The sequence below is a fragment of the Lissotriton helveticus genome, chromosome 1_1 (assembly GCF_964261635.1).
Source record: "Lissotriton helveticus chromosome 1_1, aLisHel1.1, whole genome shotgun sequence".
Taxonomy (NCBI): Eukaryota; Metazoa; Chordata; class Amphibia; order Caudata; family Salamandridae; genus Lissotriton; species Lissotriton helveticus.
The window spans coordinates 1,998,214,200-1,998,238,571 of record NC_136057.1 but is presented as its reverse complement, the minus strand read 5'-3'; positions in this window follow the sequence as shown (position 1 = coordinate 1,998,238,571).

Here is a 24,372-nt window from a genome sequence, read left to right as displayed (position 1 = left end):
TCACCACCTTGGTTCTTGGGCCTAATCCTGGTTCTGACCCATTTGTCTGCCCTCTTACCCAATTCTTGTGGAGAGGTCAGATCAGAGTCTACCAGGTGCTGGTGTAATAACTGGTTCTGACAATTATTTAAAATTTGTTCTCTCATCATTAGATTATACAATCCTGTGTAATCTGTAACCTTGCTACCCAGCAACCAGCCCTCCAAAGCCTTAGTGGCACAATCCACAAAATCAGACCAGTCCTGAGACTGAGTTTTCTGGGTGTCTCTGAACAGCAACCTGTACTGCTCAGTGGTTAAACCAAACCCATCAACCAGTGTATTCTTCAGGACCTGGTAATTGTTAGCATCCTCCACTCTTGTAGTGAGGAGCTTATCTCTACCTTTACCATCAAAGGAGAGCCACAGTATAGCTGCCCACTGACTCTGGGGAATGCCCTGCACAGTGCAGGCCCTCTCCAGAGCAGCCATCCATTTCTGGATATCATCCCCTTGCTTAAAGGGGGGCACTATTTTAGTCAGGTGTTTAGTATCTAAACCCTTCTCTCTATCTCTTGGGAGATTGCTGCCACCAGTGGGAGCTAGCCCACTCATCTGCTGCTCTCTTGCCAGGGCAAGCTTCTCTTTGGCCAGGGCAATTTCTTCCCTTTCAATCCTCAGTTCAGCTTGTCTCATCCTAGCTTCATGCTCTCTTCTCTGAGGGGAAGTAAATCTCCTCTGGGGAGGATTCCTTCTCCCCTGAGAAGAGGCATTAGAGTGCAGAGATCTATTGGAGTCCCTAGAAAGAGATCTATCTCTCCTAACTCCAAGGTTAGGCCCACTTCGGGTTAGTACTGGGGGTCCCCCAGATCCTAGCCCAAGTAAGTCTAAGTTGGTCCTAGTTAGCCTTCTGACTACCTCAAGACCTTTGTCTACCTCATCCCCAGAGAGTTCCTCCTGATCCTCCTCCTCCTCAACTGCAGTAGCAGTGTTGGGGAGGTCTGGATCCCCAGAGGTCCCCTCTAAGGCTGGCATGTTCTCATGTAACTGAGAAAGCTTTCTGGCATCATATGTCTCTAAGAGACCTATCAGAAAGGGAATGGTGGGGTTAGACCCCTGCTTCAGTTTTCTGGAGACACAGATCTGTCTCATCTCCTGGAAACTGAGAGCTGCATATCTTGAAGTGACCTGTGGAGGGTCAACACTGACCAGGGGAGTCTCAGTAGAATCTCCCTGGGTAGACATGCTTTTCTAGTGAGGTGTAAGTGGTGCACTTACCTACACTATATGTTTGCCTACTGATCCCTTGCTAGAGTTGTAGTTTAGGGTGTGCTAGGCCCTAGGAGCTACAACAGCTGGTTCAGTAGAACTCAGAGTATTCTAAGCTAAGTTATATGTACCTTTAGTACTTATGTGATCTTTCACAAGATATTCTTAGGGCATGTGTGGTAAAACAACAGCAAGCTCAAATCCCAACCGCTGCTCACCAATGTGAGAAGTTGGCCTGATGTGCAGTGTTCACTATTCTAGTGATCACTATATATCAGTCCAAACAACCCTTATTGATGATTGGTTGTAAGTCAACCTTATAGACCAGCTATCCTAGTAGCATGGATACGAGCAGTCTAAGGCTAAGACTCTAGAGGGCGTGTTAAGCCAGCTGTTTTACCATCACATTACCCCTTGAACACCCAGTGAAAGGACACCACACAAGTGTTATGAAAATAAACAGTGTATTTATTAGAATCACAACAACCCTGTACTCTTTATGAGGACAGGGTGCTAGGCACACAACAAAACTCTTACGAAAATACTTAAGTTAGCACGTTATACACAAATGCCCGAGGGGCACGAAAAACCATATATTCTAAAAGTGGAATGCGAAATTACTAGCAGGTAAGTACAGTACTAATAGGCTTTGGAATCGCTAGGACTTGACTATAGAATCGTTAGATTACTTCTAGGAGACCTAGGGGACTCGGGTGCAGAGTGTGCACTCTCACGCGGGATGCGGGACAAAGTCTATGGAAGTTAGTAAAGGCAAAGTTAGTGTTCACGGGCGAACCCGACCTGGTAGGAAGAAAACGACAGTGGATCCTGACCCTAGGATAGTGAGGCTATGCTGGGACACCGAAGTGCCAAAGTTACCTAGCCCAGGGGCTGCAGCTGCATAGGTCTGCAAAGACGTCGGGAATCCTCGTGCCGGACCAGGAGCCTGGAAGGAAGAAGTTGCTGGCAGGCGACCAGTGAAGAAAAGTTCGATGGATCCAAGCCTGGATCAAGGAAGACGGAAACCTGAAAGCAGAGGGGACCAAGTTCTTGAATCACTAGCCAGTGATTAAGTGGGCACCAGGATGGCACCGGGCGAAGTCACCTCGACTAGGTGAGTGGGCGACGCTGGCTCTGCAGATCTCACGGACCAGGAGGCGTTGTCGGCGACCAGGATGGAGAGGCGAGCTGTCCCACGATGGATGAAGCTGTCGGCGTCGAAGTTACCCAGGATTGGGCAACAAGCCTTGGCTAATTCAAGCCCACGCAGTGGACTCAAAATGGCGTCTTGAGTCGACCAGGAGGGTCCGGGGTGCTCCTCTTTTGGAAGGGAGCAAGGGCCAGCCTGGAGCAACCAGACCAGCAGCAGAAATGTCGTCGGGCGTCGTTCAGAAGGCCACAAGCCAGCGGGCTAGTAGCCAAACAACGCGGTGAGCAGCCAAAAGCAGAAGGGCCCCACGCAGATCGTGGAGATGCTGGGGGGCTGCACTTCGGTGCTGGAGCTGCTCAGGGTCGGGGCTTCTCGGACCCCAAAGCACTCACCAGGAATTCACTCGGCGGGCTTGCTGGAAAGAAGTCGTGCAGTCTTGCAGATGGCCGGTCCCTTGAGGTCTCGTCGCACCCACGGTTCTCAGCTGGGCTGTAGAGGTGGGTAGAGGTCAGAGGTGCCAGGGAAGCCGGTTCTCGTCGAGCTGGGCAGTCGGATTCCGGAGGAAGGACTTGCAGCAGACCGCAGTGTTCTTAGATGGTGCCTGCGGATGCAGGGTGACTACTCCTTAGTCACAAGGGAGAAATCTTAGGAAGAAGTCTTGAGTTCCTTTCGTGGAAAGTAGTTTCAGTATTCAAAGATGATCTGATTTGGAAGGGGGCCAGTTCCTACCTTTATCCTGTAAAAAGGGGCTGGCACGCGACTAAGTCCTGCCCTATGGGTGGGACTAGGAGGGGGGTGGTTACACCCACTTCCTTGGCGGCTTTTCCCCAGCACAGGGTCTGGAGTGACCCTGGAACTGGTTCCAGCCAGCCTATGCACAGTGATCACCGGGGTGCCACGTGCAGTCACCTTCCTCTAAAGCCCTGCCTACCTACAATACACAAAACCCTGTCTGGGACGGTGCTGGCACCGCCCCTGGCAGGAAACCCTTTGTCCTTATCTCCTGCTCTGGGAGGACTCCCAGCAGCAGGAGGGCAGACTCGTGTCTCGGTGGCAGCATCCATTTTGTGGAGCTGAGGCTCTGTTTGACTTTAACCGGGGTTAGGGGTTACATGCATGTCGTGTCCCTCTAGAAGGGTGGAATGCTAACCCCGTCGCCAGAATTGGCGAGGGGTTAGTATTCCAATTCGTATGACACCTTACTCGACATGTTTTGATAAAGCGATACCAGAGTTGGCATATAACCGCGAGGATTATAATGCACTTAAGAGTATATGGTATGCGATATCATGGAAACGGCTAAGGGATGGATCCCGAAAGCCGCAGACAGGCTCAGCTCATGCCAGAGCACCATCTCACACGATTCCAAGCACTCTGCCTTCAGGATTGTTAAGGCCTGCCATAGGAGTGACTGATAGGAGATCTGTGTGTCCATTTTTAGGGTTAGATATAGGTATACTATATCTAAAGCAAAGGGTGATTACACCACCTTGCCCCAGCTGTCGTGCAGCCAGTTGTGTCAGATTTGGATGGCCAGCCAGGGGTGGCATAATACATGCTGCAGCCCCTGGTAGGCCCTGGGTACACCTATGCCCTGGGTACCTAAGGTACACTGTACAGGGACTGATAAGGTGACTCAGTATCCAATTTAGATATGTACCTAAGGTACATGGAATCCATTTTACAGAGAGAGCAGTAGGCCTGGGGCCCTGAATAGCAGGGCCCCAGGTCAACTAAGTCAGAAAACCAGCAAAACACCAGGCAAAAAGTTGGGGGCAACCATAGTCAGGGAATCTACCTTCCTACAGTGTGCTTCTGCTGCGGTCTATGGAGAGGCACTTGACTTTACTTAAGGAACAATAGTCTGGTTGCCATGTGCTATGGACTGAATTAGGGCCTCGCAGGGTAGGGGGAGGGGCGGTGAACCCCAGAGACATTGACAGGGCTGGGAAGGAGGTGCACTTAGAGATTTCTAGGTTTTGCCGTTAATTGGGTTTCGGGAGAATGCCGCACAGAGTTGAGTTCTTCCGTGTTGATGGTGTGCATTTATCCAGGCTTGGAATGGTTCTTTACTTGCTGGAGGTCAGGGAGTTTGGTTCAGATGCCTGCATGTTCAGCAGTGAGGTTTTTTAGAATATTTCCTACCGGGGGGGCAGAAAGGGGGGTAGTTTTCTCCCCCACCTTTCTGGGTGGCGGGGTCTAGTTGTTTTTGGGCAGTTTTGGCAGAGGTTTGTTGATTAATGGGTAAGTTGTGTTGTGTTATCGACAGGGAAAGGATAGGTTGGTCGTTTTTAGTTCGGATTACAAGTTTTGGGGGATTGACAGATGTGAAGGGGCAGGCATGGGAGTTGGTTAACAGAGGGCTTGTATTTATAGGTTATAATGGTTGATATGGTGATGTAATGTTTTTGTAATGTTGAAATGTATTGTATGGGTGGGGGCGGGGTCATGAACTTTTAGGGGCGGGGCGGGGTTAGGGATGTTACATATTTAGTGAGGTTTAGTTTTGGAAGGCTTTTTGCCGAGGTTGATTTAATATGTGATGTGCACCTGTTCCAACAAAAAGCGGCCTTTTCCACATATTCCTTGTCGTAGTCTGCTTCACCCCCCCTCACCCCTCCCTCCCAAGGGGTGCTTGGGGGGGGGGGGGCAGCCGACCGGCGGGAGGTCCCCCCCCGGGCGATTTGGGAGGGGCTGTGGGGGGAGTTAGAGGCAGGAGCATCGGCCATTTCAGGGTTTGGGCTTTTTCTAGTTGGTAGCCCAAAAGGAGACCAAGCATAAATGCTTTGGGCTCCTGCTCCCAGCCACCATTTTAGGTTTGGTGACCTGGTGGCTGGGAGCTTTGGCAGAAATGTTTTCCCTCCCTCCCTCCCTCCCATTTACTGTTACCTTTTTTCCTTCCTTTTTCAGTTTATAGGCCTTCTTTCTTTAATTTTTGTATATTTTTTGTAAGTTATTATCTTGGTTGGTTTCGTTGGAACAGGGGAGCAAGGGTTGTTTGCTGTATTCTGTCGCTTGGAGCAGGTGCCGTGCGGGGTCTAGTTGTTTTTGGGCAGTTTTGGCAGAGGTTTGTTGATTAATGGGTAAGTTGTGTTATCGACAGGGAAAGGATAGGTTGGTCGTTTTTAGTTCGGATTACATGTTTTGGGGGATTGACAGATGTGAAGAGGCAGGCATGGGAGTTGGTTAACAGAGGGCTTGTATTTATAGGTTATAATGGTTGATATGGTGATGTAATGTTTTTGTAATGTTGAAATGTATTGTATGGGTGGGGGCCGGGTCATGAACTTTTAGGGCGCAGTTGGGTGCTCATGTCGATGGGCAGAGGTAGTGGTTGACTGTAGTGGGCAGTGCTGCATGCTCACGTTTGAGGATGGAACTCGGACACTGGTTGGCAGAGTCACGCTCTAGCAGGCCCGGCTCCAGGAATTTTTATTTGGGTGGGCTGAGGGGGCATTTGGGTGGGCCACTGCGGGCTCAATTTGTTGCATATATGTCTGGGCAGGCCTGCTTCAGGGCCCTCCTTTATCTCTTCTTAGTCTACAAGGCCCAGTAAAACGCACTATTTTCCAAATCTCTTTCTACATATTATCACTCTCAAAAAGTGTTTTTTTCCATGTAAAGTTCCTTTGATGGGAAGAGGAGGTTTCTGAGGTGGGACTATCAGGCAAGTGACACATCTCGGGCTCCCTCTGTGCGAGCCTTCAGTGAGAATCCCTCCTCATTACTATCCCCACCTGACCCCGGACTCTGCAACACACTCCCTACAGACTTGATTATCCACTACACGTCTTCAGTGCACCTTATCTCACAGCTAACCTTGGGCCCCGGCCCCATATCAGGCACCATTGGGCTCCACTTTCATTTTTTCCCGGTAAAAACATTAGTAAAATCACCTTCAAACTTAGAAACATTGAATATAGCAGTAAATATAATTAGCACGCACTTTAAAGTATGTCCACAGTAGCCCTTATGACCCGACTGTTAATTAAATAAACAAAAACAGGAAGGCCATGACAGGGTCGGATTTAGCGCTGATGCGAAAGTCTTTTTTGGCGCCACACCAATAACCTCTTTTTCCATAAATACCTTTACTACCACCTTCTAACAGTGCCCCTCATCCCTCCATGGCCTCCCCTATTGACCTCCTCCTCGGATTCCCTCACTGCCACACGCCACAAGTGCCCCTCATCTCCCCGTAGCCCCTCCCCCTCATGACATTCTCCTCGGATTCCCTCACTGCCACCCTCCACCAGTGCCCCTCATCTCTCTCAAATCCCTCCCCCAATGACCTCCTTCCTGGATTCCCTCACTGCTACCCTCTACCAGTGCCCCTCATCTCTTCATAGCACTCCCCACCCTTTGACCTCCTCCTCGGACTCCCTCACTGCCACCCTCCACTAGTGCCCTTCATCTCTCCGTAGTTCCCCTTTTAAAAACTGTATGTGTGCGCGCCCAATGAAGCTGTCTCATCCCGAGCGCACACACACAGACAGCCCTTTGAGATTATCGCAGCCGCACCCGAGTACTTCACAGGTCTTTAAAAGACCATTTACATGTTAAGAAGGCTTTGTTTATTTTTTCACCCCTTCATCTCCACATGGCGCCTGCCTTCAAGCCCTCACTGCGAGGGCCAAGGCATCTGTTTGAGTGGGCCAGGCTCATATTTGGGTGGGACTGGCCCACCCGGCCCACCCGCTAGAACCGGGCCTGCACTCTAGTGTGCCAATGTCAAGCGCCCTGCTACGGAGGGCATTGGCAACCTCTGTATAAGGTGGGCAGTGTCAAGCACCGGCTACGGAGGGCAGTAGCAACCTTTGTATGAGGTGGGCAGTGCCAAGCGCCAGCTACGGTGGACAGTGGCAACCTCTGTATGAGGTGGGCAGTGCTAAGGGCCGGCTACAGGGGGCAGTGGCAACCTCTGTATGAGGTGGGCAGTGTCAAGCACCAGCTACGGTGGACAGTGGCAACCTCTGCATGAGGTGGGCAGTGTCAGATTGAATAGAAACAAGCGCTCACCATTGCCTTGTCCTCCCCATGACCTCGTGCGCCTCTGAGCTCAACCTCTTGTCTTTATGGGGCCATGTGTTTATACACATGGCCCCATAAAGATAAAAAACCTTTTACGCCAGAAGGAAAGCAGGCGAGCCCATCCAAGTGGGCCGTCTCAAAAAGAGAAAAGTATATCTCACAAAAAGCTCTTTTCCAATGGCTGGCCACCGTTTAGCATAAACGGTGACACCAGCCAGTGGAAAAGACGGGCGGGGCTTAAAGCCCTTTACTTGAAACTCCTCCAAAATATTACATGTCGCCGAGCAAGCTGTGCATGTGCGCAGCTACGCAAGCCGAGACCTAAAAAGGAGGTGCGCCCTGGAGACTTCAGTATCCCCCAGCGCTCCCAACAGGATATACCACAACCGACCCAATTCTCATACCACCTGTGACCAGTATTTCTGAATATCCAGGCAACTCCAGAGCATATAGATATGTGAGCCCCTCGCTCCTCCACATCGAAGACAGTCCGGGGGTCCGCCATTCCGAAACAGTGTAATCTGTCCTTGTTATAATATACCCTTTGGAGAATTTAGAGCTGTATCAGGCAGGATCTTATTGCCACCTCTCTCAGGTGCATCAGGGCTGCCTCCCAATCTTCAGGTCTTCCACCTTTAGGCACCACTGTTCCCTTAATTTGGCCACTTTATCTGGCATGTGGTTATTGAGTGTTTTATATGTGAGGGAGCTTCTGGTTGCAGTCTTCCCTCCAGTTGGGCAAATTCAGGTAAGTCCAGCGTCTCAATGCCTTCCACCTGCCAGGCATGTCTCAGCTGGGCATATTTCAGAAACTGGTTGCAGTGCATGGAGTTATTGCTCCAGAGAGATGCAAGCAGCACAGCTTGCCTCCCTCAAGAAGATCCCCATATATGCTAGAACCCGAGTAAGTCCCCGGCTCCGAACCCTCTAAGACATGTAAGTTTCCCAATCTCCTTCAACCATGCACCCTCTCAGATCGGTGTCTCTCCTATCATTTTATCCTCCCTGCCTATACGGTCAGTGGCCCTCTGCCAGGCCTCTATCGCCAACTGGGTAGCTGGCAACAATCATCAACCCCACCCCACCCCCCATACAGGAAGTGGAGATAAGAGTTGCTAGCAAATTGGGTGCATTCCAGCCTGTAGTTGGAGTGGGGCGAACACGCAGTCATTCACAGCTACTAGGTGTGCTGCCAAATAGTAGGCCCTCATATCCGGGAGGGCAATGCCCCATTATAGGGGTGATGCTGAAGCTTGGAGAGGGCTAGTCTGGGGTATCACCCAGATCATAGCAGGTAGCAAAGGTCACTCCAGCTTGACAAAAGTAGCCTCAGGTAGTAGGTATTCTGCATGGCGTACGATAGTTTTGGGAGCATAATCACTTTAAAAAGGGTTGTTCTCCCCCAAAAGGATGAGGGGCAACGTACGCTATCCATCCTCGTTGTCCTGGAAAGTCTGTATCACTCTCCTGAGGTTTCTAGTAAAACACTGCTCCTGCTTCACATGCCCAGATACTGAAAGCCTTCAGTCACCACATGAAGCATCTGAGAAAGATCGGCGGAATTCAAAAGGGTATAGGGATGAGAGAGTACCGACTTGTTCCAATTGATAGAATAGCCTGAGTGAGCCCCATGGGACTCGAAGGATCGTAGAAATAGTTTCGAGTTTAGTGACATATAGCAAAATGTCATCAGCATGGAGAGATGTTTTCCTCCTCCCTAGCCATAGCTGAGACCTTGAACACCCAAATATCTGGGTGGGACCGAATCACGCCGCCAATGGTTCGATAGTGAGGACGAACAACAAGGGGGACAGGGAGAACCCCTGTTGGGTTCCTCGCTCTATTGTAAATGCCAACAAGAGAACTTAATTTACTTGAACCACAGCCGTAGGGGCCTGGTGTAGCAAGGAGATCCATTTTCGAAAGCCGGGGCCCAAAAAAATACTGACCATCTGGTAGAGAAAGGGCCAGTGTATGTCATTGAATAGGGCTATGTCATTAAACTCCATTTCTGTGGCCAGTGCTAGGAAAATATGAGGGTCTTCTCTCTAGCAACCTCCGACATCCAATTATGGAGGTGCTGAAGGTTAAGGCTTACAGACCTGCCTGGCATGAAGCCCGACTGATCTCTATGAATGAGCAGAACAATCACAATTGGGAGTATCGAGGCTAGAATGGTAGCCAGCACTTTCATTTCAATGTTTAACAGAGAGATGGGGTGATAGGAGGTGCTATCGCCGGACGGGCTCTGCGCTACCCTAAATTCCTCCTTATGGGCGATTTCAATATTCATTTAGATAACCCGGAGTCCCCTGACGCCATGGCTCTATTTGATCTTCTGGCCATGACACAGCTGACCCAGTGGGTTTCTAAGCCCACCCACTCAAGGGGTCATCTGATTGACCTGGTATGTTCTAATTTTGAATTGCATACGGATGACCCATTGCCTGTCTCCTGGTGTGATCATTCCCTGATTACCTTCTCTTGGGATATGGGGAAAACTTCTCGTAAGCCACTTGTTCCATCTGGCCCCCCCTCCCGTAAGGTGGATATTTTGGGATTAATGGAGGCCCTTAGGCATTCTCAGGTCGACCCGGCTGCCAACCTGGAGGAGGCGGTTGACCGGTTTAACACCTGGGTTAGCCGGGGTTGAATCCTCAGGCAAACCTCCATCTAACAAGGTTCACCGTCCTTCTCCTTCTCAGCCCTGGTACTCCCTTGCCTTAAAGTCGATGAAACTGGGCTGTAAGAAGTTGGAACGTCAGTGGAGAGCTGCCTACTGTCCTGCAGCTAAGTCCAAGTTGCATACAGCACAGAGACTCTACTATACAGCAGTCAGGAAAGCTAAAAGCGTTTTTAACGCTGATAGAATAATGAAAGCCAATAACAATGGTAAAGAGATTTTTTCTATTGTTAAAAGCTTTATGTCACGTTGTGCGGAACACAAAGCCACTCCAGCCTCCGTAGGATGGTGCGAGTTGCTATCAGCATTCTTTATTCATAAGATACAAATAATCCAAGAATGCTTGGATCTATCAGTGCCACTTTTGAACCCCCTCCCAATACCTCCCCTCTGTATCCCCCTTAACACATCACTCTAGCAGTTTACTCTGGCTGAGGAGGCTGACATTCTTTCTATTCTGAAATCTCTCAAGTCAGGCTCACCTTCTGCCCCGTGTCTGGCTAGAGTTTTAGCAGGAGTGGCTGATGTTGTTTGCACTGAAGTAACGACCATTGTCAATTGGTCACTTCAGGCGGCGATTGTACCGGGACAGTGGAAACAAGCCAAGCTTCTCCCTCTCCTTAAGAATCCGACGGCGGACCACGCTGTTCCTGCCAACTATCGCCCTATTTCTTTACTACCTGCATTGGCGAAAGTCTGCGAGAAAGTGGCCTTTTGCCAATTAGATGCCTTTGTGGAATCCTCGGGGGCTCTACATCCAGCCCAGTCAGGTTTCAGAACATTGTATAGTACAGAGACAGCTCTGGTGGAAATGGCAGAGGCAATTAGGAAGTGCTTGGATGGACGCGGCACGGCGGCTCTGATTTTATTGGACCTCTCTGCCGCCTTCGATACGGTCCCTCACCAGCTTTTTAACATCTATCTGACTCCTTTGGTCTCCCTGGCTGAAGAGCTTGGGGCCAAAATTATGGCCTATGCCGAAGACACTCAGCTTTTATTTACTTGGAACGCCCACAACCTGTGCACTGGGGCTGCTCAGAGCTGCCTTACGGCTGTGTTCACATGGCTAGTACAGGCTAAGTTAAAGTGCAATGAGGGTAAATCAGAAGTTCTTTTGTATGGCCAATTTCTGCCACATTTTGTGGAGGCTCTGTGGCCCACCGCTTTTCCCCGCCCATTTTCAGAGGGAGGTCTGGCAAAAGATTTGGGGGTTTGGTTCGGGGAGGATCTCAGATTCTCCGATCACATCAAGAGACTAACGGGTGTCTGTTTTGGTACACTCAAGTGACTTAGTAGATTTTTCCCTTTGCTTCCGCAGCCAGCCAAGGAAATGGTGGCTCAGGCACTTATATTGTCCCGTTTAGATTATGCAATTGCGCTTTCATTGGCATTCCGAGTTATTTAGTGAACAAACTCCAATTGATCCAAAACGCGGTGGCCAGACTCTTATTTAACATCTCTAAGAAAACCAGCATAAGGGCACACCTCCGTGACCTTCACTGGCTGCGGCCCAGAGAGTGCAGTTTAAGGCCCTCTCCTTAGCACATAGAGCCCTGCATGATTCTGGTCCCTCTTATATTAGGAAACGTGTGACCTTTTATACTCCGCAACGCTCTTTGCGCTCTGCCTCCCACCGTCTGATGGCCACCCCCCGCTTACGACGCTCCAGATCGGGGGTTCAGTCACTCTCGGTCAAGGTAGCCTTGCTCTGGAACAGTCTTCCAGTTGCTTTACGCCACACTCAGGATCTTGGTGCCTTTAGGAGACTTCTCAAAACCCACCTTTTTAATCAAGCTTTCTTTTAATCTTCTCCTTCCGCACGTCTGAGTCCGTATCGCGCCAGGATACTCCAGAGTAATTGTGCGCGTTATAAGTCTCTTATAACATAACAGTTGGTTTCATGGTCTACTATGCTTATCAATCTTGACAATGTTTGCACATTGTCGATACAGTGGTAGTGCACCACGGTCTCTTGCCTCCTTAAAGAGATTGAGCATGTAGGGGGCCAGCAAACCTGAGTATCTTTTGAAGAACTCCTCCGGGAGGCCATTTGGCCCAGCGTCTTTCCCATTTTCATGATATCAGCCTGGAAGAGGTCATAGTGGGATGCCATCCCCCGTTTATTTTATTTATTTATTTATAAAGTTTTATATAGCGCGAACAAGATCCCGAGAGATATCAGAGTGCTTTATAATAGGATGGAAGGACATAAATGTAATATCAACATCAGGTAAGAATAGGAAACAAGAATGATCGCATAACTACAAGACAATTGAGTCAAGGAGAGTAGAACATAAACCAGGTATATATCGAGCTACGAAGGGGGCATGCGTTTACTAAGCCAGGCAAGCAACTTGCCATCTTTGTCTCCTGCATCGTAAAGATGGTGCTGTGTTGCACTGGTTCCTATTGTTTAAACATCATCGAAGGGCCTACGAATACGGACATGGAGCTCCAGATCCATGTCGGAAAGCGCGAAAAGGGAACTGATGTCAGAGTGGTGTTTAATCGCAGCTCTACTCTGTCATTTCCAAGGGGGGAGGGAGGTACAGAGCCAGTGTCGGGCCAAACTGCAATGCCTAGAAGCACACCTAGGGACAATACTAATGGTGAGAAATGTACTATTATAAGTATCCATCACTAATATCAGCATCATAGCCGAAATGTAAGGCTTGTTGTTATGGAGGAAAAGCCTTCAACTACACCATATGCAGGTTTGCTCCAACAAACGGAAGCAGGTGGGACTTCCGCTCCTTTATGGTAAAACACTATTACATTCGAATTTCCACTATCTACAACTCACATCAGTTTTCCCACTTTCAGCACCCATGAATCGAGATTTAAGGTTCTTATCTCTGGTAATGTCTTATCTGGTAGATACTCTACCTAGCTGCAGATTCCTTACTTTAGAATAACCTCCAGTCGTCAGACTGGATCCGGAAACTTTTTAGTGAGCAGTACCCCTGTGTGCCGGCAGGTGCTACAGTTAGGCTCTACATGGCATCGTCAGCGCTGGATGTGATGTGTTCGGTGCCTAGGAAGACGCCACCCCAGGACGCTGACATCAGTTTCTTTTCACAAATTTCCACACCAGGAGCACAGAGCCAAGAAGAACACGACCACTGGTGTGGAAAACTAGGGCCCTGAAGGAGAAAGGCCAGTATTTAAAACATGATTTGCAGGAGAGGGAGGATAGGTGTGTAAGGAATCTGCAGCTAGATAGAGTTTCTACCAGATAAGGCACTACCGATGGTAAGTAACTTGGTCATCTGATATAGACTTGTAACTACAGATTTCTTACCTTAGAATAGATACCCCAGCAATGGCTCCCTGGAGGTGCATCTGCAAAGCAGATTCACACTCGAAAGCACTACAGAACCGATTAGCAAAGTACCCGTCCCAACAAATCTGACTGTCCACGCAGTAATGCTTTGTAAATGTGTAGAGAAGCTCATGTTGCTACCGGGCAGATATCCAAGACAAGAACTCTGCTTGTTAACCCAGTGGTTACTGCCTTAGCTCTGGTGCAATGAGTATGTAAACCCTCAGAGGCTTGCTTTTTGGCCAACACATAGCAGAGCACGATCCATTGGGAGATGGTCCACTAACCTTTCCCTTCTTAATGCCAACATACTGCACAAAGAGTTGGTCATCCACTAGGAACTCTCTCATGTGGTCAAGGTAGAACGAAAACGCTCTTTTTGGGTCCCGTTGGTGAAGCCGCTCTCTTTCTGAAAGGGATGTGGCAGAGCGTAAAATGTAGACAGGGTGATGGTCTGGCCTACATGGAAAGGAGTGAGTACTTTCGGCAGAAAGGAAGCTCTAGTGTGAACAAGCTTGTCTGGGTAGATGTTCAGGTAAAGAGACTTCAATGACAAAGCTTGAAGCTCACTGACCCTTCCGGCAGATGTTATCACCATGAGGGAGGACAGCTGTGCAAAACTCAAGGGAAGCGCACATCAGAAAAGTCAAATTCATGTGAGACCTGGAACTACCAGCCTTAGACGAACAAGTAGCAGATACACTGGGGCGGGACGTAGAAATTGGGGAAGTGAGGGGGGCCATTAAAAATATGGCTAGAAACAAAACCCCAGGAACGGATGGCCTACCAATTGAATTTTACCTAAAATATATTGATCTATTAGCCCCCAAACTGGTAGTTATATAACGCGGCGAAATAGCTGGGACACCTGCCCGTTTCCACCATCGCTTTATTCGCCCTAAGTTGGCAGGGTATGCCCACACGTAGGTCCCTTGCTCACTTTGCCACTGGATTCAAGCTAGCCTGGCTGATGACGGCTGATTAGCCAGAAACCGGTCCCAGGATGCTTGTTTCCGGTCCAGGGAAGACATGGCTTGGCAGTTCGGGCTGGACTGTTTCCATGAGGCACAGGGTCAGACTGATTTGCATACGGCCATGTCTGAACTGGGGTGGTGGAGTGAGCTAAAGAATGATGATGGATTAAACCCAGATCAGTTGACTGGGGGTGAGTGTTTGATTCGTTCCAACGCTCTGTTCATCATCCGCTTTGGTATCATTTTGTTTACACCAGAGAGCACTTTGCCACTATCAGTAGAAGGCAGAGTAGCCTTACTTAAAATGGTTACCCTACTGAGACTGTTGTATTTCTTTGGAACCCTACCAGTTTGGATACTGCCACGCTACTTGCCCAACTCAAATGGTCACAGGGTTTTTATGGGGGTCTAGCAGGCGGAGAGCAGCACTTAGTGTGCTAATGAGACCAAGTGGGGATGGGCAGTGCCTGACTTTGAGGCCTACTACTTGCCGGCGCAGCTCTAATATCTTACGAAATGGGTAGCGGGGGTTAAGGGGAGCAGAGGACACGGGCGATGATTTGATGGCTTTGAAGCTCCTATCCTGCCTTATTTTCAGACACCTGATCCAGAGCCAGGCCCTCCCCAAGGAATTAGATACAGCTAGGCGGTGCTGGCACAGATACCTGTGGCGTGCCAAGATTGGGTGCCCCTATGCCCCAGATATTCTGTTACTTATGTGAGAGGCATTACCACATGGGGGAAGCTTGCAGAGTGGCGACATGGGTGGACCAGGGATTGGTTGTGATGGGGGACTTGTATGAGGAAGGGACAAGGACCCATTCGATAACCTGCGGGCCCGGTACGACTTACCCAGGGGAGATTTCCTATTGCATGCTGCCCTCACTGCGGTCATATGAAAGCACTGGGGGAGGGAACTCACCAAACCATCCACGTCATTGGGGTGCCAATATGTAGTGATGGAGGCAGGCACATTCAAAGCGGTCACCTGTTTATACAGATACATTACAAGGGAAGCCTTACCCCCCTACTGGAGTTGCGCCTTAAGTGGGATGCCACCTGGGGAGAAGCTATCCCAGAGAAAACCTGGGGTGAGCTAGTGGAGAGGGCTTGGAAAAACACCAGAAATGCAAGATTCCAACTGGTCCACTTTTACATATTGCCCAGGGTATATCTCACTCTGGAGAAAATTAATAATTACTTTGCGATCCATACTGTGGCTTGCCCCAAGTGTAATGTACACATTGTGGACTTCAAGCACATGTTCTGGGACTGCCCGCAACTAGGCACTTTCTGGGAAGAGGTAACTGAGATATTGGCTGAAGTCACTGACAGAGACACTGCAGCATCCCTTAAATATTGCTTGTTACACTGATTCCCGCACACGTCCAAAAATAAAGTCATGGGCACATTTTCAGACATGGGTCTCCTCCTATCCAAATGGGACATTACCATGCACTGGAAAGTGAAACAAGGTCCAAGTGTAGTCAGGTGAAAGACGGAACTCACTAAGTGGGCAGAATGTGAGGGAATAATCTGGTTGCAAATCGCTCAAAGGACTGGGAATAAGAAAACTTTAGAAGTAGCTAGGGCATGGGAAGCTTTAGTTGTGACACTCAAGGCCCCAGTAGTTAATGAGGAGGAGGATCCACTAGAAGCGCCCCTAGAAGGAATAGGCTAGACCACAGTCACCTGCCTTGCCCAATGAGGTCTCAAGTAGAGGGTCTCTGGAAGTAGCAGGATGCTGACTGTACTGTCTAGGGGGTTTGATATGAGTGCCTCAGGTCTATGGTGTGACCTCAATTGCATGAAACAAGAATTACAAAATAGGGTTTATCTGCCAGTGACACACCTGAGGGGGGGAGGTGGATTGTTGAGGGTTAATGAACTTGAAACACAACCGCATATAAGAGCTCCAATTGATTACCGCTAGAAGTATGCTCAGAAATTGCCATAGGAGGAGTTGGGGGGGGGGGGGGGGGGGAAATATGCGACTTGTAACAGTTATTGCTGCTCTTTCCCTACTTCTGTATAAGTTGTGTAGGGAACTGGAGGACTATGATCCTGATCAAATGATACACACTGTATTGATGCCGCCTGGAACTTCATGTCAAATTCAATAAAGTTTGTTTATAAAAAAAATCAGAAAAGCCAACACCAGATTACGGTCCCATTGAGGCATTATGAAGGTGGAAACATTTCAAGAACGTATTTACAACAATGGATTTGAAGAGGGATGGCTGATCAGGCAACCACAGACAGGCAGAGATGGCAGAAAGAAAGTCTTTTAGAGTGTCCAGAGCAGAGCCCTGCTGATCAAGAGAGAGGATAAGGAGAAGGACCTGAGAGAGGATAAGGAGAAGAACCTGAGAGAGGGGAGCAGAAAGAGGGTCAACCGGTTTCTCTGCACACCATACCACAAATTTGTCTCAGTAGCAGGTGTTTGAAGTCTTGTCAGAGGGACGCCTGGCTGCCAACATAACAATGCAGAAGGTCGAAAGCAGTCAACTGTTGCCACTCAATCTCTTCGCAAGAAGGCGTAGCGTTGACAGGGTCAGGTGGCAAACTCTCCCCTGTTGCTATGACAGAAAATCCTCACGAAGAGGTAGCTTAATCGGAGGACCGATGGCCATGCTCAACCGTTCAGGATACCAAACCTTCCAAGCCCAGTCCGGAACCACAAGGATGACTTGGACCCTGTCGATCCTGATCTTCTTGAGACCGCTGGGCAGGAGTGGTATGGGGGCAGAAAGGTGTACAGGAGGCCTCCGCTCCACTCGAGATGAAAAGCATCTCTGAGCTACAGCCACGTAGAGAACTCCATTGCGCGTTCTCTGCAGTGGGGAACAGATCTAACCACGGCTCCCCCACTGCTGAAAGAGACTGCACCACCTCCGAATGGAGACTTCATTCGTGACTTGCAAGGCATCTTCGGCTGAGTTTGTCAGTCCTGGTGTTCAGAGAGCCAGACAGGTGTTTAACCACCAGGGAAATTTCCTGCCATTCCAGCTGTGTCCAGAGACGGTGGGCCTCTTGACAGAGGGTCCACGACCGCACCCCGGTTGTTGCAGTACCACATGGTTGTGGTGTTGTCCGAGAACACCTGCACTAGCCTTCCCTTGATGGATGGCAGAAAATCATTTAATGCAAGACAAATCACCCGGAGCTTTAGTAGGTTTATTTGGAGTCCGGTTTCCGCACGGGGATTCTGAATTCCACCTCTCCCAGATGGCCGCCCCATCCCAGGAGTGACGGATCTGTCACCACGGTCAGATTTGGTTGGGAAAAGGAGAGGGGGTCTGCCACTGACCCAAAAGTGGTTCATTAACCACCACCGCAGATCAGTTGCAGTTCCCACTGAGATCTGGATCATGTCGGAGGGATTCCCCTGATACTGCGCCAACTGGAACTTCAGGTCCCACTGCAGAGCCCACATATGCCAGCCCATCAGCCTCAGAGTCAGTCTCAGCAAAATCCAGGAGAGGCTGAAACATCGGTATCATGGCGTGAGTATCCTGAACTAGTCGTTCAGGAGGATAGGCTGGAACTTTACAGTATCAAGAACAGTTCCAAAGAAAGGGAGAGTCTAAGAGGGAGTTGGGTGTGACTTCAACACGTTGATACTGAACCCTAGCAAATACAGTAGGTTGGCCGTAGTTTTCAGGTGGCAGCCAATCATCAAGATATGGGGGAAGACTGGCACTCCCTGCTCTCCGCAGATTAACTGCAACCACCGCCATCAAGTTGGTGAACTATCGAGGGGCGCTGATCAGGCCAATATGATGCATGACGAGCCGACAGTGCTCGTAGATCATTGTGAACCGCAAGTAGTGCCTTTGGGCAGACAGAACAGGAATGTGGAAGTATGCATCCTGCAAGTCCAATGCTACTATCCAATCTCCTGTATCCAGGGCAGACAGGACGTGAGCAAGCATGAGCATATTAAACTTCTTCTTGAGGAAAATTGGAAAGGCCTCCGTCCTTCTTGGGCACAAGAAAGTAGCAATAATAATAAACAATCACAACCTAGTTCTTGGCGTTAGCACCGTCTCTATGTCTTCCTTGGCCAAGAGAGCGGTTCCGTCCTGGCCAAGAATGGAGAGATGGTTCTCAATTAGCCTGTTGCAAGTGGGTGGAAGTGTAGGCACAGAGGGGGAGTAGCCCCTTCAGACAGTCTGTAGAACCCAGCTGTTTGATATTATAGACCGCCGGTGGGGCAGGTAATGGCATATCCTGCCTCCCACTGGGTGTCCATGATGGTAAGAGGGCAAACTAAAAAGGTTCGGAGACTACCAGGGGAGTGGGGGACTGGAACAACCTCTGGCTGTCCGATCCAGGGGTCTATGTGTACCGCGTCCTCGAACACACAGAGGCTGGGAAGCTTGCACACTGTGGTGGCTGGGACCCTAAATATGCATCTGGAAGCACCTTCCGTGGCCACTAATGGAGTGAAAGGCAGACTGGGGTTGGCAAAAGGCCATGGAAAGGCCCAAGGACCAGGCCGTAGCCCAGCTATCCTAGACACTCTGCAGTGCGGAATCTGCCTTGGTTCTGAAGCGATCGGTGCTATCAATGTGCATGTCCAGAAGTGATGACTTGACATCCCCTGAAAAGCCAGGCCCCCGGCAATTAAACTGATGTGCCTGGTGAGTCAGTGATATCCAGTCCACATCGGATTGTGAACTTATCTGCATCTCTCCTGTCAGCATCAGCTTGGGAAAGTATGGCCCGGGCCTCCTCTGGAATCATGGACAGCACCTGCGCAACCGAATCCCATAGTGCATGGGAGTAACAGCCCAAAAGGCATGCAGTAACAGGTTGGTGAAAGAAAACATTTCCTTGCCTAAGCTACCCAGCCGCTTGGATTCCCTATTCGGTAGGAAACATGCCAGGATTTACACAGGAAGTAGAGGCTTTGATGGCCAAGCTCTCTGGGATGGGGTGTTGTGTGAGGGGGTGGGGTGTTGTGTGAGGAACTGAGGGTCCCCTGGGGTGGGATGATGGCAGCAGGCAATTGTCCTGTTCACAGGAGCCCCTGTACCTGAACCAAGTCCCAAGCAAAATGTCCGTGTGAGCCTCATTAAATGGCAGAAGTGGTTCTGAGGGGGTCACTCTTGGCTGAAACATCACTATCAAGAAGTTAATCTTGACTGTCACTGAGGGTAGGCTACAGTCCAGGACCTCGGCTGCCCTTCTCACCAACATAGGAAATTACACTTCCTCCTTTAGCCATGCTAGGGGGAAGAAAGCATGCCAGTATCTGGAGAAGTTTCCAGTCCACTGGCCTCCGCCTAGTCTTCATACCACTCCATTGTGGGATCTAGGGGCTAGTATTCTTCAGGGTCCAGCGACCCCTCCTAATATTCCCCAAGTTCTAGCCCAAAGGAATAGGGCTCAAGCTGTGGAACTCCTGGCTCCAGTCGGAGCCAGACCTTGAATGGCAAGGCTTCCTTGGCTCCTTTGAAGACCGCAAAGGACAGGGCGAAGTCGAAGACCTTTCCGACTTCTTGTTATTTTTTTCTTGTGGAACTTGCCCGGATGACTTCAAGTGCATGAGGATCTTGGTCCTCCATGACTGATCGACCTTCCTCTTAACCGGGATCAAGACCGTCGTGGCATCGCACGTCAAGCAGCTTGAAGAACTCCCCCCGTAAGAGCTTGGGGTACATGGCATGCCATTCAGCACAGGTCGTCACGTCATGTCAATACCAGCCGCCGCAGAGCTTGAAGCCAGCCTTCCTAGTAAACATCCCTGCCAAACCAGATCTCTCTCACTCAAAAAAAGTCAAAACAAGCATTTACAATGCAACGGTTTCGCCTTTGCAAAAGTTAGAGCTTTTTTCATTGTAAATGAATTTTTTTTTATTTATGGGTTGGTTTTGAAAACCGATAAATAAATGGCATTGTCATTTACATTGCCAATAGCTTAATCTCTCGCAAATGTGAGACCTATTGTACCCTACTGGACGAGCTCAGCAGACAGCAATTACTTGCAGACGAGTTCTATAACACAACAGTGACACTGCTAAATCCAGCGCTTCACAATAGAAACAGAAATGATACATGAGAAGATTACGAGTGAACAAATTACAAAAGCAGACGTTAAGTTACATGAGGCAAAAGTGACAATTGTGAGCAAACAAAATACACGAGGTAGCAAAAGGTACATTACAGGAGAAATATACGAACTCGAAAGTTTCAAACCGGCATCCCGGAGCGGCCACGTCCGCTGGTTGAAGACGGCGGAAGGGAGACACAAGAGAGGGGCCATGCCTTAACGGTACAACTGTGAGAGCAGAGGAAGAAGCAAACACTTGAGTCGAAGTCGCAGCGACTAAGCGAGCCAAGCCAGCGCGTAACAGATGAAGCGGAGAGAGAGCACAGCCGGGCATGGCCAGCACCAGGTTTTTTATCATCCACGTCCTGTGGCCTCATGGAGCGACATCCTCCCTGCCGGCACTCGCCTTCGGCCGGAGCAGTTGGTCGCACTCTGTGCAGCGCCACTTGTTCCCTCTGTAGTACAACCAGCCCATCAGTAGCTTACTCTGATGTCGAGGATCTTCAAAGACTGTTGTCAGACATAAAAAAAAAAACCTCCAGAGGTGGGGATGGAGGGTGACCAACTCAAGGAATAAACAATCATTTGCAATGCAATAGGTTTCGCATTTGTTGGAGTTATTGACATTGTAAATGACAATGTTTTTTAGGTATGTTTTTTAAAGTGGAGTGATAATTTAAAGGACAAGAGGTGTGTAAACACACACTTTATACATGTAGTCGTTGCTTAGGAGAAGCAATGCTGCCAGTAACTGCACCTCTTTTACTGCCAGCCGTGCTTCTCATAAGCAAGGACTATAAGTTTAAAGTGCGTGTTTACACACTGCTTCCAGGTTTTGAAAACACAGAAATAAGTCATTGTTATTTACAATGCCAATAACTCAAACTTCTGCAAATGCGAGACCTATTGCATTGCAAATGCGTGTTATAATTATGTCTTCAATACTCTTGCTGAAATGCGGTTCAGGCACTTACCGGTCTTTGTTGACGAACTTCCTTAAGGTACTCCTCAAGATCTGAAAGATACTTCCCATGTCTTATTGTGAAATAAAATAGCCGATGTTTTCTGACTCGCTCAACTAGAACAGTCTCCAAGAACTGCTGCAGCATGTTTGTACTCCGGGTCCAGAGCCGCCGCTTTAACAACTTCAAAAGGATGAGACACAGAGTGACGTCACTCAAGACATAAATCTGTGCACTGGAGGCTTCACGCACCGCATAATCCACCCTGCTATCCAGCAATTCCAGTGCAAGCCAGAGAGGCTTTACTTTATAGTGTAGTACAGTGTTTCTTCATTAAAATAGACTGGCTTCAGCTGAGAATGTAATGTTCCTAATTTGCATTTTTATATTGTTCTTTCGTTGTGCTATTTCGGGATAGAATTACAAAAAAATGTGACCAGTGAGCACTGCAGCACTGACGTCCTACTTTCCAAACGCCAAGAAATTGCAATAATGCACGTAAACACACACTCAGAACTCTCATTTCATAGACATATATTTATTTATTTATATTTAAGTTTTAACAGGTACCACGAAGTTGTCCGAGTGCTTTAAGGCACTTTATATACGTATCATAAAATGTTATTCATGTTTTGAGGCTCGGGGCAAATAAGTGATTTGCCCAGAATCACGGAAAATGTGCGAAGCCGGGATTCGAATCCGGTTCCATTTCAATGCGGCCAGTTACAGCCACAAGGCCACATATCCTTGCCTAAAATTAAATGAATTTTTTAAAAAATGCTTTTTTATTCCTACCAAAAACTAGACTCAGTTCATCTATCGATCTAGCTATCTAATTGTCTGTCTTTCTATCTATATAACGATCGGTAAAATTAGTTTTGACTAACCGCACAAGTCAGGCAGCCGTATGGATGTGGAATCATTTGATATATCTGGATGTGAACTCCCACGAGCTCAAACGCCTGAGCTAATAATATAGTCACCCCACAGCCAGACCACAACATTGCAAGTCACCAGCCATTAAACAAACATGGCCTGTACTGCCTGGGTGAAAGGCATGGCCCTCAGTGGCGCTGAGTCACGCTCGCTGGTCCGGAACATAGCAATTCACACGCACTTATATTGTGCCATTTACAGAATCTTAGGATGCGTGGTCACGGTAACCCATGGCAGGCATCATTCAGCATCTGGTTGCCGTCGCTCTGTTCTCCCCCTGGACAGCAGACTGTAGAATGCCTGGAAAAGATCACCTTTGGAGGCATTGGGGATTTCTTTTTTTTATTATTTTAATGAATTTATTTCCAGGAAAACTTAAGCAACTTTCCGAAGATCACAGTACATACTGTAGATGCGGGGACTCAAATGTGCCACATCAACCATCAGCAATTATATAGTTCATGGCATAAATAATCATTAGAATGCACTGTTATACGTTGTATGGATCTGTGTAGTAATTGCACTGGTAAATCTAAACTTGCCCTGTATAATAATTTAAATCATTTTACATTACTCATAGCATGGGAAACTTCTTTTAATTGACACGACATTGGAGCAGCCCAAGTGCATCTCTTCCCCCTCCCCCCAAACACGCCCAGCACCACCACTCACAAACCTCACCAGTTGCCACTGCATCTTCGCCCCCCATATGTCGCCTTATCCTCCCCAGTCTTTCTACTGATCCTCGCCCTTCTGCCACTCTGTGTTATAGTGAACCCCGGAGAACGTTTACCGAAACACTAAAACCATTAATTAGAACTGTAATAAGTCTGCAGCACGCGCGATGCTAGGCAATACACGTCATGCCAAGACCGAATGGAACGTTCTCAATTCCTGAATAGAATTAATTATATAAATATATGTTTACAATAAAAAAGCTCAAAAAGCGGAATTCATCTTCTTAAATCTCCGACGAGTAGCAGGCAGAAAGCTGGGACTTTAGCAGATTTTGACTGTTCCCCTTGACAAGAGCAATAAATAAACAAAGCAGTAAAGTAAAACAGAAAAATAAAAACATATTTAAAAACAGTAAAATATAAGTTGAAAACAACCTTTCAAATGAGAGCGTTTCTCTGGAAAGAAGAGACCTCTGGGAACCTGCCACCTTTTGCTAGTGCTATAACTATTACCCCAATCTTTTCATTTACAGTCTACTAACAAAAGCGATTGAAAATATAAAATGGGATCTGTGTCTGGTTTTATGAAATGTCCTTTTTGAAGCACATTTTGTTGTGCGAATACGCAGATGTGTTTAGAAAATTAAAAGGTGGCCCATTGATTTTTAATTTTTTATAGAGTTCCAGCTGGACGCTGCAGTAGTTTGAGACCCGGACACTCATGTAAGGGAGTTAGCGCTCGTGAAAGGTTAAAACTAAGATTTCAGTTTTTCTTGTTTAAAGGACTTGTTTTTCCCACGGCTAGAGCGGAATTCATTTTCGGAGGTGCTGCCTGAGTTACTGACACCAGTTTAATAGGAGATGCAAGTCACTGAGAGACCTGTTGGTTGTGTGCCTGTACAACCATCTGAGAGTCCTCTACAGCTTAGAAGTCCAGACAGGAATGGCTCTGCTTCTCATCCATCTACAGAAAATAAAATGAGTGCGGTAATAGTAACGTGTTATTCAAGCGCCTAGAAGCAATTCTGTTTGTGATGTGTGCTAAATATTTACATACCTACTGCTTTTGCCTGGCTTCACAGGTAACAACTCCTTTGTGCTAATATTTTAATTGCATTATGAATATAATGATATTTTAGCATTTGTATAGCGCTTCGTACACCGTTATGGGAAGCTGAAGCAAATTTTCGGGCAGGCGGCGGGCTGCACGCCGGGGGATTGTGTGATTGCCATAACGATTTATTGGTTGTGATCATGTGTGCGATGTTTTGGTGTGCTGCACAGCTAGCCAGAAAGGCGCTGTGCTGCTGTCTTGGGTGATAGCGGGTTCGG